This window comes from Drosophila suzukii, chromosome 3 (genome assembly GCF_043229965.1).
Source record: "Drosophila suzukii chromosome 3, CBGP_Dsuzu_IsoJpt1.0, whole genome shotgun sequence".
NCBI classification, from domain to species: Eukaryota; Metazoa; Arthropoda; class Insecta; order Diptera; family Drosophilidae; genus Drosophila; species Drosophila suzukii.
The window spans coordinates 52,213,247-52,227,810 of NC_092082.1; the positions used below are offsets into that span (position 1 = coordinate 52,213,247).

Sequence of the window (14,564 nt, forward strand, 5' to 3'; positions counted from 1 at the left end):
GCTAGATCGACTCGGCTAGTGATCCTGATCATGAATATATATACTATATGGGGTCGGAAACGCTTCCTTCTGCCTGTTACATACTTTCCGACGAATCTAGTATACCCTTTTACTCTACGAGTAACGGGTATAAAAACAAAATACAAAATTCCTTTCCCAAAACTCTACCATCTAAATCTTCAAGTAAGTATGTTTTAGGGTACGTATTCTTCTCCTTTGTAATTTTAAAGAATTTGGGAGTCAGTATATTCGGCTAAATTGGCATTCTTAGTTAGGACATTACCCATGGTAATTAACATAAATAGCCCAAATGGAACCCATCAGTTTAGCAAGGATTCGATCCTCCCCCCAATACCAAAAATACCATTTTTATGGATTTTGGGGATTTTGTGCCTCATACATCCACTCTAGACGCCATGATTTCCTCCCCTTTGTAGCAAGCTTCTCCCGAGATCGATTCGTTCCCTGCGTAACCCGTCCGCATCCATACGTCCGCGTGTGAAATTCTTAGAATTTTGTTGACCAGTACGGCCTGTTATCACTCCCAATATTGGCGGTAATAAAGTTGGGACGATAATTGAGAGAATCTAATCGTAATTCCCGAAAAGCTGACCAGAGACATGTGCGAAAATCGCACCGGCGCCGATTCGGCGTAATTCGGAAGACCGCGATGCCGCATCCCAATTGGAATTTGAGTTCAAATTCTGGTTTCCAGTTAATTTTGGCCGGGACCGCCAACTTGTTTTTGTATCGCTATAGCGATTGTAGTTTAATTTTCTCATTGTAAATATTTTTAAGACAAGTTTATAATTTAATTTACGATTCCTATTTAGCCATTATACTTGCGTGTGTGCTTACGACATAGTATGACATATATACACCTAAATTAAACTACTTACAGCGCACATCGATCGTCATCAGGCCTGCTGACTTCGTTGGAGAGTTCGTAAGTACGGCATAGCCATAAATCATTTACATTCCTAAATATATATATTCATTCTTGTCTGAGCCCGCACACTTTTGGTACAAATATATACATGTAAATTTTTTTACTTTCGTGTATTAATAAATTTTAAATAAGAATCTTTTGCCCTTATATAATTGAACGTAATCCGCCTGTTGGGGCGGGGTGGCTTGATCGCTGAAAGTAGTTGAAGCCCCAAGATCGAATGGTACGCAAAAAACACGGGGGTACCTTGGGGTTTGTACGCGACGTGCCTAGATGTTTATTTGTACACTTGGATATAAGAACTGCTTAAGCCTAACTTAACTTAAGTGCTCCAGAGCAGAGCGGAGACTTAGGGGAGAGATGGAGAGGGAGAGCGGACGGCAGTGCGAGCGCGCGAGATGTAGACATCTGGATAAAACTGCCGCTCGACACTGCCTCCTGAAATGAAACGCCCTTTTGACGTAAACACCGCCTAAGTGCTTTTCTGTAATTTTTGAATAAGTTCACCGCATATCGATAAAATATGTAATCAGTTTCGTAATAATTTAACGTTAACTAAATATCCATGTCTTTTCCTATTTGATTATCTTGTACTGACACACGATCATATAGAGAGTTGTTTGGCATGAAGAACGCTTAGTTTTAAGGATTTAGTGATAGGACTTGTAATATTAAGAACCATGAACCATTTTATCGTATTTGCCGTATTAAATGAAATTTAAGATGAATTAATTTGTGATCTTTTGAGGGCACCTTAGAGGATGTAGCGCAGCGGTTGTTTTAAGGGTGGAGTCTAATGAGACTTCAATGAGACTTCATAGAAGGTGGCCAATAACATTTGGGCCTCCGCCTTCGATAGGTACAGTCTCTCGTCCGAATCTTAGCCGTTGGGTTAAAATTCTTATCGTTACCGTCTCTCTGTCTACTATTGTTAGTTCTGCGAAACTCTTGTTTCATCTTAACACAAACCCACACCCATCTCCCTGAGCAGGCCGGTCAAAGCGTAGACAGAGGTGTTAGGGAGGACAAGGCTCATAGAGTGTGTTCGTTACAAGATTCAAGTTGTATAGTTTTGTGTATACCCTTACTCAAAGACATGTTTATATTTACTAATACTTGCAACATATATTTTCAGGTGATTATAGGTTGTTTGTAATATTTGTTTTTCATTGGAAAAAGGCATGCAGATTCCTGGGCAGCGCAAGTTTTTTTCAGCAAAGTGCCACGCCCACAAACCGCCCACAAATTTCAAAAAATCGTAAATATGATCGCAGATATCTCGGAAAATATCAAAGATGGATAATTGGGTTTTCAGATTTAGATTCCGTAGCTTTGTATGTTTGTTACGAGAATATGCCACGGCCATTCAACGCAACGGTTTCGCATTTCAGTCTCGCTTTGCTGCTTGCATATCTCCATTTCCCGTTAGTCCCTTAAGCTGAGTAACGGGTATCTGATAGTCGAGGTACTCGACTATAGCGTTCTTCCTTGTAATATTTATTAATTAATTGCTTACATATATCTATCCACTAATATTTTTCATTGGAACTAAACTCTCGCCACATTAATCCTTTAAGAGTTCTATTGAAACGTTAAGGTTGAATGATTTATTCTATAACTTTTCGTTAATACCCTAAATTTCGAATTAAAGAACTAAGTGGCATCATCAGCTCCATGGCTTGGGAAACATCATTTGCATTTTTACACCCTTGCAGAGGGTATATTGATTTCAGTCAGAAGTTTGCAACGCAGTGAAGGAGACGTTTCCGACCCCATAAAGTATATATATTCTTGATCAGCATGACTAGACGAGTCGATCTAGCCATGACCGTCTGTCCGTCCGTTTCTACGCAAACTAGTCTCTCAGTTTTGAAGCTATCGGGCTGAAACTTTCCCAAAAGTCTTACATCTTTTGCAGGTAGTATATAAGTCGGAACCAGCCGGATCGGACAACTATATCTTATAGCTCCCATAGGAATAATCGGACAAAAAAATTTAGAAAAATTATATCTTTGGTGTTTTTTAGCATATAACCTCCTTAGCTTGGAAAAAACATTTTTTAATTAGTTTTGAATTTTGAATTAAATTTTATCGAAATCGGACGACTATATCATATAGCTGCCATAGGAACGATCGGAAAATTGGTGGAAAAATAATATGAAACAAATTATAGCCTCGGTGTTTTTCAACATATAACCTCCAACGCTTGGAAATAACATTTTTTAACTAGTTCTGAATTTCGAATTTAATTTTATCAAAATCGGACGACTATATCATATAGCTGCCATAGGAACGATCCGAAAATTGGTAGGAAAATAATATGAAACAAATTATAGCTTCGGTGTTTTTTGACATATTATCTTATGCTATTGGGGACCCCAAGCATATTTCGAAAATGTGTCTATAACAGTCAACAAGTATCGGTACCCATCATTTGATTTTGAAAAGGCTCCCATTTCAACCAAATCTGCTTGCTACAGATCGTTTATACCCCATGTAATCACTTGTCTTCGTTGAACGTTTTTTACGATTTCTCGTTTAATCATATTCTTCTAATAGGCTGAAAAGCGACACCTTCTAAGTCAATTGTGGTTTTTTTCGGTTATGATATCGGTTTTGTTACATATTTAAATATATAGTCGTTAATGGTATAAATCTTTTCCAGAATTTTCGCAAATATTTGGTCAGCGCTGTCTGCACTCTTATTATTAACGATACAAGTTCTAAAACTTATAAATTACTGCGCTAGTCACAACTGGTAAACATATTTAAATTTGGACAAAATTGGTTCTTAAATCTAATGACATACATTTTTACATTAATTGTTGAACATTAAAATGACAAATAAAGTTAAATCGAAATTAAAAAAGCATCGGAAAAGGATTTGCGGATAAGTCGCAATATTAAGATAGGATAATATACCTTATAGCAAACTAGAACTGCTATTTTTTTGGTGTGAGAGAAGTTTGTCTGAAATAGTGTTGCGCTCCTAGTTTCTTTTATGTAGTTGGGGAGCTCCTTCCACATTCTAATCGCATTTATAAAAAATTGTCTAATTGAAAGCAGAAACTTGTGTCGGATGCAGATAATATTCTGTATTCTTGTTGATCTGGAGAATTGTTATTTTTCAAATAAGTGTGATGGCTCTCTGGTGTATATAACTTTGTGTAAAAAGATTATTTTTCTACTGTCAGATCTATGCAAATTAAATATTAAAAGCGCAATACTGTTGTATGCTATTTTCAGCTTATGTTGACTTGCTACATCACAATTTGCGCAGATCTCTAGACCATAGAAGAGAGTTGGTATTATACAAGACTTCGCAATTAGAAGACGCACACTAACAGGTAAGAAACATTTAACTAGTGACAAGGATCTTATTAGTCCGTATGTTTTGCCTACAGCTTTGTTTAAGTGGTCATTCCAGTTCAATGTTTTGTTTAATGTGATATCCAAATTATTGGCGGTTTCCACTTTCTCAATTGGCGTTTTGTTAATCATCAGGAAGAATAGTTAAACTTTATTTTCTAAGCTTGAAATATTTGTGAGTCGACAATTAATATTTTGAGATAACATTTTTTTAAGTCTTCTCCCAACTTTCCGAGGATCTCATCAGTATATTGTTTCTTTGCTAGATCATTGTTGTCTAAAGGTTTTGTTCCGTTTTTGATACGTTTATTTTAAGCATTTACATTACCGCCCTCATCGATGAATAATACCTCAGTAGACTTAGCACGTCTTTTCAAATTTTCTGATCGTTCCTTATCAACAGAAAAATGTCCAAACTTGTCAACATGATTTTTACCCATTACCCATTAATATATAATCCTTTCTTCACGCAATTCCTCTAATATTGAAAAAATTTTGTTATTGTGGCTGGTGTTACCCGCTCCTTTCGATGCTACTAAAATTTCCAATCGTTCGACTAATTCATTACATCATTCCAATATACATAGTTTGGATTTGATCTCTGAAGAGTCATGTAACCAAAACCTGTTTTTGAGCGAAGTGGCTATATTTGTATGCTCGTGTACCCTTGATTCTGTTATTAGGTTTAAAGCCTACTCTATGTATATTCGTTTCTAAAATTATTTTTTTTTTACATTTTCAAGTCTTGATTATCATAGTTTTTAGGTTTACTAAGAAAAATTAGAGAGACCAGAAGTCAAATCACAACTCATTCCACTAGAAAATGTTATTTTATTATCTTTAATTTTTAATTCTTTATCTCCCAATGTTAATGAATTGCTTGCGCTTTTTTTAGGTCATAACCTTTATCCAACACATTTCCTTTTGGTCAAATAACTGATATTAAAATCATAATTATAACTAGTGTTATTATCTTCTAGCTCTGCATCCACACCCATATCGACCTCTCCTGTATACATTGGTACCTTGGTGGAGTTATGTTTCGATTAGACTGCCGATCTTTCTCATTAGTTGTAAAGTAGAAATCGTCCAGCTCTCTCTCATCATCGTCTTATTTTTTAATTTGTTTTAATTCACGCTTTAATTTTATACTCAGGGTATTCCCTAAACTGTTAAATTGCTGAATTGTTAAAAATTCAACAGAAAATTTCAGCAATTTAGGGAACGACCCTAAAAGTTCCATGTTGAATTTTAAATTTTAAGATGACTGCTGTTTGTCAGATTGTCAAATTGCCAGGCTGTGTTTACCAAAGATTATGTTTAAAATTAAGGAAAATGCCGAGAATGAGCCAAAAAACTAAACTATTAGAACTGCTAACAGGCAGCATCCTATCAGATATCTTTAAGTCGATAACTTTTTGTCGAGAACAGCGACATCTCTGGTTTTCAGCAATTAAACAAAATTTTCAACAGTCCCGAGGCTGTTGAATTGCTGAAATTTCTGACAGTTGACTTTGTATGGAACAGCTGATTAACAGCTGATCAAAATTCAACAATTCAGCAATTCAACAGTTTAGGGAATACCCAGACTATCTTTTACATTAGAAATCTTTTGTTTTTTATTTTTCTTAACAAGTTCATGCAAGGGCTCAGTAATGGGCTTAAAACTTTCCTCCATATGTAAACTTCTACGATTTTTGACTTGTTTGAGATCATCGAATTTTTGTTTCAAAGCAAATATAGCTTTGGTTAACTGAAACAAAATATTCATTGTAGTATATTTTACAAACTTTATAAGTGAAAGATTTAAGATTTCCGAAATTCATGTAGTCACTCCGCAGTTACTAAACAAATACTGTTTAAGAGACGCTATAAAAAGATTTATATATATATATATTTTCTTCATAATATTTAATGAAGTGTATTTATTGTTATATTCTTAAGATCGCAATCTTTTTAATGAGTACTGACTTATTTCTAAATACAAATTGTAATTACTTTTACGAATGTTAAATTTTCCATCAACCATTTCATTGATGATATCATCCTGAAAAGAGGCATGTACAGGATGTGCTCCTCCAACTCGAGAGCTATAGATTCTCCAATCATTGTTGTTTTGCGCTCTGCCTTGGGAATCGGGAATCTTACACTTTCAGGCATCCTTTTCTTCGATAGCAGTGTATTTTTATTAAATTTATTGAACTCTTTAATTACAATGTTCATCTGGTTTTCCTGATTCATGATGGTGGTTGAAGTTTTTGGACTTGGTACAGTTGTTACACGTTGAATTTAGGTGTATTTTTATGTTTACTACGTGTTTAGCAGTTGTTAAGTACTTGTTTACTAGTTACTAGTTGTTATTAGATAGTTACTATTTGATAAGTAACTGTTTATTAGTTGCTTATTAGTTGTTATATGCTGGTAACTAGCTGTTATTGACTGTTATGAGCAGTTGTAGTTGTTGTTAAGAATGATCAAAAATTCTTGTCCTCTAGACGATGTTCGATGTGTAACAAAAACGTAGACTGTGAATTTCAACGCGAGCAGGTCCACTTTTTATACTAACCATTTAAATTTACCGGGCTTGACTCCACTTCTTCTATGAAATAATGTAGAAAAGCGAGGCACAGGTTGTATGTATCAAAGTCTTAAACTCTATCGTAATTGAATTGTATTCTATATCCCAAGTACCGCCATCTACGGCCACGATATAGTGCTCTCTTACTAATCACAATAAGGGCTCTTATTGTTGGGCCTCCGAAATGTAGTAAAACTAATATTATGCTAATTTTAAAAGAGAGTCCTAATGGAATATAATTCGAAAATGTTTATATATTTTCAAAAAGTTTATATCAACCTAAATATGAGGAGAAATTTATCAAACCGATTAAAGGATTCGGATATCATACATTCTCCCATAATGACGGAGTACTAGACCCCAGTGAAGCCAAAAACAATTCCGTTATGATATTCGATGACGTTGCGTGTAAAAACCAAGATAACATAAGATCTTATTTCTGTATGGGTCGAAATAAAAATATCGACTCTTTTTATTTATGTCAAACATATACTCATATACCGAAACATCTGATTCGGGTCAATGCCAACTTTATTATAATGCTTAAACAAGATGATTTAAATACGCGGCATATATATCGGGACCATATTAAGACTAATATAAATTATAAAACGTTTGTGAAAATTTGTCAAAAATGTTGGGAGGACAAGCACGGATTCCTATTAATTAGCAAAGATATCGAAATGGATAACGGAAGACACAGAAAGGGACTTGGTCAATTTTCTATAGTTTAAGGAGTAATATCAATATAAAGCTAGGTTAGATCCCACAGTTTATCAAGAGATTTCAATATGTCTAGACCACTTGCAGTATCCTTGAGTGGAAATAGTTCTATTATAAATACAAACTTTTTTCCACCTTTCGAATTGAATGGTCGATATGAGTGCGCACCTATCGACTTTAATATGTATAATTCGATTTCAAATATTGATGAAAAATAACAAAAACGGTAACAATGTTATTACACTTCCTACTGGAATTTAATTTATTACGAATTTAATGATATCACCGATTTCATTTACAATAAACTAAAAGACTATAACCTGAAAATACATTTCAAAGTCAAAGTAAGAATAAGACACTTACAGTTGAAATAACTACCATGAGAGAGTCAGTTTACTTAAATAAGGAAAGATCGGTTGGACAACTGTTTGGTTTCCATCAAAAAGTAGTAGAACCACATCCTACAAAAAACCTATCGATCAGATCAATTCGATTGGAAAGTAATATAATCAGCGGTTCATATGCAGATAATACACCAAACCACACGTTACTTGAGTTTGGCATTATTGTTCCGCCTTTGTATAAAATGACTATGACACCACATAACCTAATTTATTTACCAATCAACTGTGACGAAATAAGCACACTCTCTATAGGCATAGTTGATCAAAACGGTGATTTGGTGAACTTACGTGGTGAAAACGTGGTAACTTACGTGGTAATAAGAGACGTAGCTTTAGTCCTCAGCCAAGCATTACTAATTGATATTCTATAGAAAGAGGATCAACAGTAAAACGAAGCTCACTTACTTTGAAAAATAAACTTTTCTTAAAGTCGTTAGGATTGAAGCTTCGAGTATAATATAAAAGGTGGAAAGGAAAACAATGAACGAAATTTTAAATGTTCGAGAAAAGGTTTACTCAGATGAGAGTATTTCGAAGAAAGAGTTTTATATTTGTTCATCGTATAATAAAACATTTAAGCCAAACGATGAAATTTGAATTACTATCCAAAATCAAGACATGTACGTGCTCCATCTCGAAAGCTACCTTAATTTTTAAGGAATTATTAGAAAAGATTCACCGGGTGGACCTACAACTGATAATGCTACCACTTTTTTAAAAATAATTGTATGGCTTACTTTTTGGATGAAATTAAGTACGAAATAAATGGATGTAAGATTAATAATACACGATTTGTTGACATGACTGCTACCCTAAAAAAGTGTATATCTCTGGATAATCTTCAAAGTCAAAATATATTAAATTCTGGATGGAGCAGTGGAGACGAAATTTCTACTTCAACTTTTCTGTACCATTAAAAATTTGTTGGGATTTGCTGAGGACTATAAAAAAGTTTTGTTAAATTGTAAATACGACTAGTGTTGATGCTAACTAAGAATTCTGAGTCGATTTTTTTAAGAATCAGTATGCTCACCTATATGAAATGTACACAAGATTTCAATCTAGTTACTATAACCGTAAATCAAATCAAACTGAAGCCACCAAGTCATGAAAATACTCAATCTTATTGTCTCCTCATACATGACCGTTTAGTTGAATATTACCCATTTAACGGACTAGTACAACGAGTGGTTTAACATTAGAAAAATGTTGAAAGATACTGTTTCGATTGATGTTCAAGGTTTCTTTGATAATAATAATAATTTTTTATTCTAAAGGAAATTTAAATTGTGTTCGAAAAAGATCCAAACTTGAATACAACTTTTTTAATAGAACCACATGACTTTACTTTGCTAAATAAAAATTTTTATAAAAATCCTGATATGATATTATGCTACAAAATAAACTTCAGACTCTTTATTTCGAGCCAAAATTAAATTACACTTGACTGAGATGTGTCGGCTACTTGCGAGTTGTTGCGCGGTCGTGATTTCAACCCCTGTTATGGGACGTGTTAGGGCTAGCAGTCAGCCGTGAGGCCTATGATCTTGTCAATGAGCATGCGCCTTCAGGCTTGTGCATGTGGCCCTTTTATTGCGGTCAGGTAATGGACAGGTGCGCATATTCGGGTAGCTCTTGCTTGAACACCTTTAAGACATGTTTATGACCCATTTGCGGAAAGAAGAAAATCTTAGACAATTTACCAGCTAAACGTTGTGGGCAGAAACAAAAAAGTGTGTTTGAAAATATTCCACATCTGAGAATCATTAACTTGTGAGATTTATTTTATTGGGGTTCTTTTGATTTCTAAATTAGTTTTACAATCATAGGAAAAATTATTCCCCAACATGATCGGACATGTTCCTCTAAGGCAACCAGCTTTAGATGTTTTGTGTTTGCGACCTTTCTCACGTGCACAGCAACACCTGTGATAATGAGGAAAAAGGGTACGTGATCACACCTTTCCCCAACATGATCGGATATGTTCCTCTAAGATAACAACCTTTGGGTACTATGGTTGTGCGACCTTTCTCACGTGCACCTTTCTCACCTGACTATTAATTGCTGATAATGAGGAAAAGGATACATGATCAATATTGTCCGATGCATCGTTTACATACATGTAATGTAGTATTCTTCCCTTGGATCCCTCAGATATTTGTTTGACTCTTCCGTTATTCGTGTTTTTTAAATTCTTTTTTCACGATCACTTTTTCGCTTTTACTTAAGTTGTGTTTGACGTAGCAGAGTATCCCACTTCAAGACTAACTATTGTCCTCGATCACTTATAGTGTTTGAAGTGGGCGTGAACGATAATATTGAAGATGAGAGATGCATACTTAAGATTTTTTTAAATTATAAAACGTAGGCAATTCTTGTTGGTTACATCGACTATTCATTGGTTAGAAGAGATGAGAAGTATTGATTTTGAAAAACATTTGATACAAGTGTAACCAATAGGACACCATTAAATCGATAAAGGAGACACAAAATCATAGAATAAAGGAGAGTGTTGGTTAGAAGAGGTCGCACATACTTTGCTGCAGGTGGGAAAGGAAAGGTCATTTTTTATACACACCATCATACACAGGTAGGTCATAGGGGACAGTTTGAAAAAAATCATTTCGAGTTTGGGAAAAAACAAAGATTTTCATTTGTCGAATTTCGAGAATGCACATTTTTGGGTAAAAGAAGAGGAAAAATCAAAGATTTTCATTTGTTGATTTTCGAGAATGCATATTTTTGGGTAAAAGAAGATGATGAAAACCAGTATAAAATTTCCGTATAAATTGTGTAAGCATATTTAACAGGGGTAAGACGAGATTGTTGACTTAGATAGACAACATGCATTCAGTTAAAATAAATAACTTTCTGAATGTATTTGACGGAATTCTGTTCAATGTACACTATGTACGGGTCCAGTTCATACAACCAAAACTCTTTGAAGGTGAACGAGGTAATATGAAAACATCTTTTCATGGAAATCATATGGACATCTGCGTGTGGAGCAATGATGCAGCCACTGAGGGAGTTGATACTTGTGTATGCCATCGAATTTCGGATTTCAAAAAGGAAGCACTCAACATTATGAATAAATACTATAATCTAGAAAAAAAGAATGAAATGATTAAATGACATAATAAAACATGTTCGCAATACCAAAATAAATGAATAAATGTTTTATTATGCTACAAAATAAATTTCTGACTTTTTATTTCGAGTTAAAATTACAGGTACGGGAATGGAAACCATTTCCTTGACTAAGATATGCCGGCTACTTGCGAGTTGTTGCGCGATCGTGATTTCAACCCCTATTATGGGAACGTATTAGAGCTAGCAGTCAGCCATGAGGTCGTTGGCGTGAGGCCCATGATCTTGTCAATGAGGGTGCGCCTTCTGGGTTGTGCATGTGTCCCTTTTATTGCGGTCAGGTAATTGACAGGTGCGCATGTTCGGGTAGCTCTTGCTGAATCCCTTTTATGACAAGTTTATGACTCGTTTGTGGAAAGGAGAGAATCTTAGACAATTTACCAGTTAAACGTTCTGGGCTAGAATCAAAAATATGTATTTGAAAATATTTCACATCTGAGAATCATTAACTTGTGGTATTTATTTTATTGGCGTTCTTTTGATTACTAAATTCGTTTTACAATCATAGGTATCCATTAATATGCTAATTGTCCCAGAATACGCCTTGCCATACTACTGCTAATGCGCTGACTGGTAGGACTCTCCTAACAGGTCAAGATTCAGTTTGACAAATAATCAAACAGAATAATCACCAGCTGGCAAACGACGTCTCACTCTTCCTTTGTAGCACTTGTAATTGGCACGGCGCAGCTTTCCATTTCCCGAAATCGTCGCAGAAGATCATCTAACCGATCTAAACTATTTTCCTTACTAGTGAAGGGCAGATCATAAGACGACATTAAGGAGGAGCCATGGAAGAGGCCATTAGCTCCAGAAACAACACAACCAGGCCATTCTTTTGAATAAAGGGCAATCCAAGGGGAAGCTTGAAATGCGCAACGCACAACAGCTCGTAGAAAAGGCTGGCTGAAACTAGGCTGTAGCTCGGTTATGCCCGGTAAAGTTATCTGAGTATTCGGACGTTCGGGTCTGCATTTTAAAATTATCCGAGTGACCATCCGTCACAAATTTATTATCTACTATTCCTGTTACAGATGGTGAAGTCCTTATCTTCTTTGTTTGAAGCTGGTTTGCTAATCGGGATGTCATTAGGTGCATCTGAGAGCCCGAATCGAGTAGAGGTCGACAAAGAACGAAAACTGCAGAACGGTTTTTTGCTACAACGCTTGCAATTCTACAACGATTCGTAGGAGTAAGGTTTTTAAAATTCTAACAATGGTAAAAAGAGTGATCCGCATCAGAGAAGAATGTACAGATGCAAGAGTTAAGATTTGTGGCAACAAATTGAGATCTACGCGTAATGGAAGATCGGTAACTTCCCACCTGTTTGCCCCGAGCATTGTTTGCCATGGCTAAATACATAGTCTCCAACGTCCTGCATAGCTGCTCCAGAAAGGGTGCCACAGAAACCTACGTCGAAATTAAATTGACGAAAGCAGGGTCCTCCAAACGCTTTCGCCATTTGTTCTGACTTTCCGGATTCAGGTTTTGAAGCAGTACTTAGGCGATGATGCATTCTGTGATTTTTTCCGTTGTGCTGACTCTTTTTAGAGCGGGTATGTTATCGTTGAATTTATCCGACAGCCTACGGAGCATTGAATCGGAATCACTCTACACCGCCTTTAGCCCCAGGATCTCATTATTGTGTGTGAAAAACCAAACGACGATTATCAAATCTGTTTTGCAACAAACTTAAATCAATAGCATAGTTTCCATCCTCAACTTCCAGCGAGCTAATGGTTTCCAGAGCAGAGTCCCTTAGACATGATCGCAGCGGCATATAGCTTATTTTTTGTGTTGGTAAGGTCAATGGTCTATCTATGATCGTAGTGAACATAGAATAAAACTCGAACCACCTCGAATTTCGGAAGCTTAAGATAGGGCAGTAAGGTTGCCCTATGTCGAGGCTGACGCTGCTGAAGGCCGGAAGCACTGACAGTAATAGCATCAGCAAATGTTGAGTGCGGGCGCAATTGCGAGTCGCGCTTTTAAATTTCCCCTCGAACCGATGATAGAAGAACGTTGATGACGTTCTATCAAATCTTTCGCACAAATCACTTTCAATTTCCTCGAAATCGAATAATTCGAGCTTGTTCAGGCCCACTGTCCGGCGAATCTGGACCCCGACTCCGCTACCCAATTGCACCGTTCTCCTAGTGCACCGCTCTCCCGCTCTGTTCCCATATCTCCTCCATGGAGTATCCACTGCGCATTGGGGCGCGGAACTCTGCTTAGGCTTAAGTAGTTCGATTGTGTCAGTCTACGAAAAAACCCGCGGTTGCGCCCCCGACTCTACTTTCTTTTCAAGTGAACAAATGTGTAATTTCGGTTAACGGGGTACTTCGCGAATCGAGTGGTTTCTCCCCTACAGTAGTCCGCCGCACCCGACGTATTCATCCAAAATCCAAGTCCGATTAAATCCGACAACGTCAATTCTAAAATTACTTCGCCATTTTTCTTCAATTTTCCGTTTGCTACGTGCGACAATATTGCCCATTTTTAATCCTGTTTTAATTGCATTTGGCCGTACATCAATACATACATACACTTATATAAAATCGAGAAAAAAATTCCATTCTTAGAAAAAATATTGTGCAAATATATGCCAAGCATACAGTGCGACTTATTTAATTTCCAGTTTTCTGCCAATTCAGGTCCCCAAAACTGTTCAAGATTTTCTCACTGTATATCCGCAGCCTCTAAAATACTTTCACATATTTTTCGTTTTTCCAAATACAGTCCACATACAAAGAAATCGAAAACGTCTATCACAACACATACCCGCCGGCATTAAATAATTAATAAACATTAATATTAATTAATTAATATTACATATCCATATCTACATACATATACAAATGTACATACATATACATATCTACATACATATATATACCTACATATATATCCATATCTACATTCACACATACCTGTAATATTCACATATATTTTTAATTCCCACCATCCCGTTCCCACTAATTAAAGTTTTCCGTCGGCCATCCGGTTAAATATAATAAAATAAAAATTACACCAACCGACGTGAAAATTTTGTTGGTCATTCTTTTTTATTTAACAAACAAACTATTTAGTATTTTTTTGGTATTTGGTATTTACTCCGTAAAATTATTTATCCAGCACTCCACCGCATGCGTAGCATCCTCCGTCCACCATTTTTTTTTGGTATATTTTAGTATTTTTCCTCTCGGAATATTAAATAAAATCAAAAGTATACACAAGTACCAAATAATTAACAAATATCATCTACCGGCCAACAACTTATTGTCATATTTTGGAATTTTTTCGTCACTCAGAAGTTTAATAAGTGTGAAATATTACTATTACTCCATAGGGGTTTATATTACATATTAACACATATTTGGTATTTTTCCCA

The 14,564-nt window shown here is 35.8% G+C and overlaps 1 protein-coding gene across 7 annotated transcripts in view; it reads left to right on the top strand.

Moving 5' to 3' along the window:
* LOC139353178 (uncharacterized) overlaps positions 1-14,564 on the top strand; it is a 50,393-nt gene that overhangs the window by 17,064 nt on the left and 18,765 nt on the right. For 5 of the 7 annotated variants that reach the window (XM_070996630.1, XM_070996634.1, XM_070996628.1 and 2 more), the window contains 2 exons: positions 902-946; positions 4,196-4,296. The gene's annotated coding sequence lies outside the window, so the exon portion shown is untranslated. The remainder of the gene's footprint in view (positions 1-901; positions 947-4,195; positions 4,297-14,564) is intronic. The other 2 variants (XM_070996629.1, XM_070996633.1) reach the window with 1 other exon arrangement.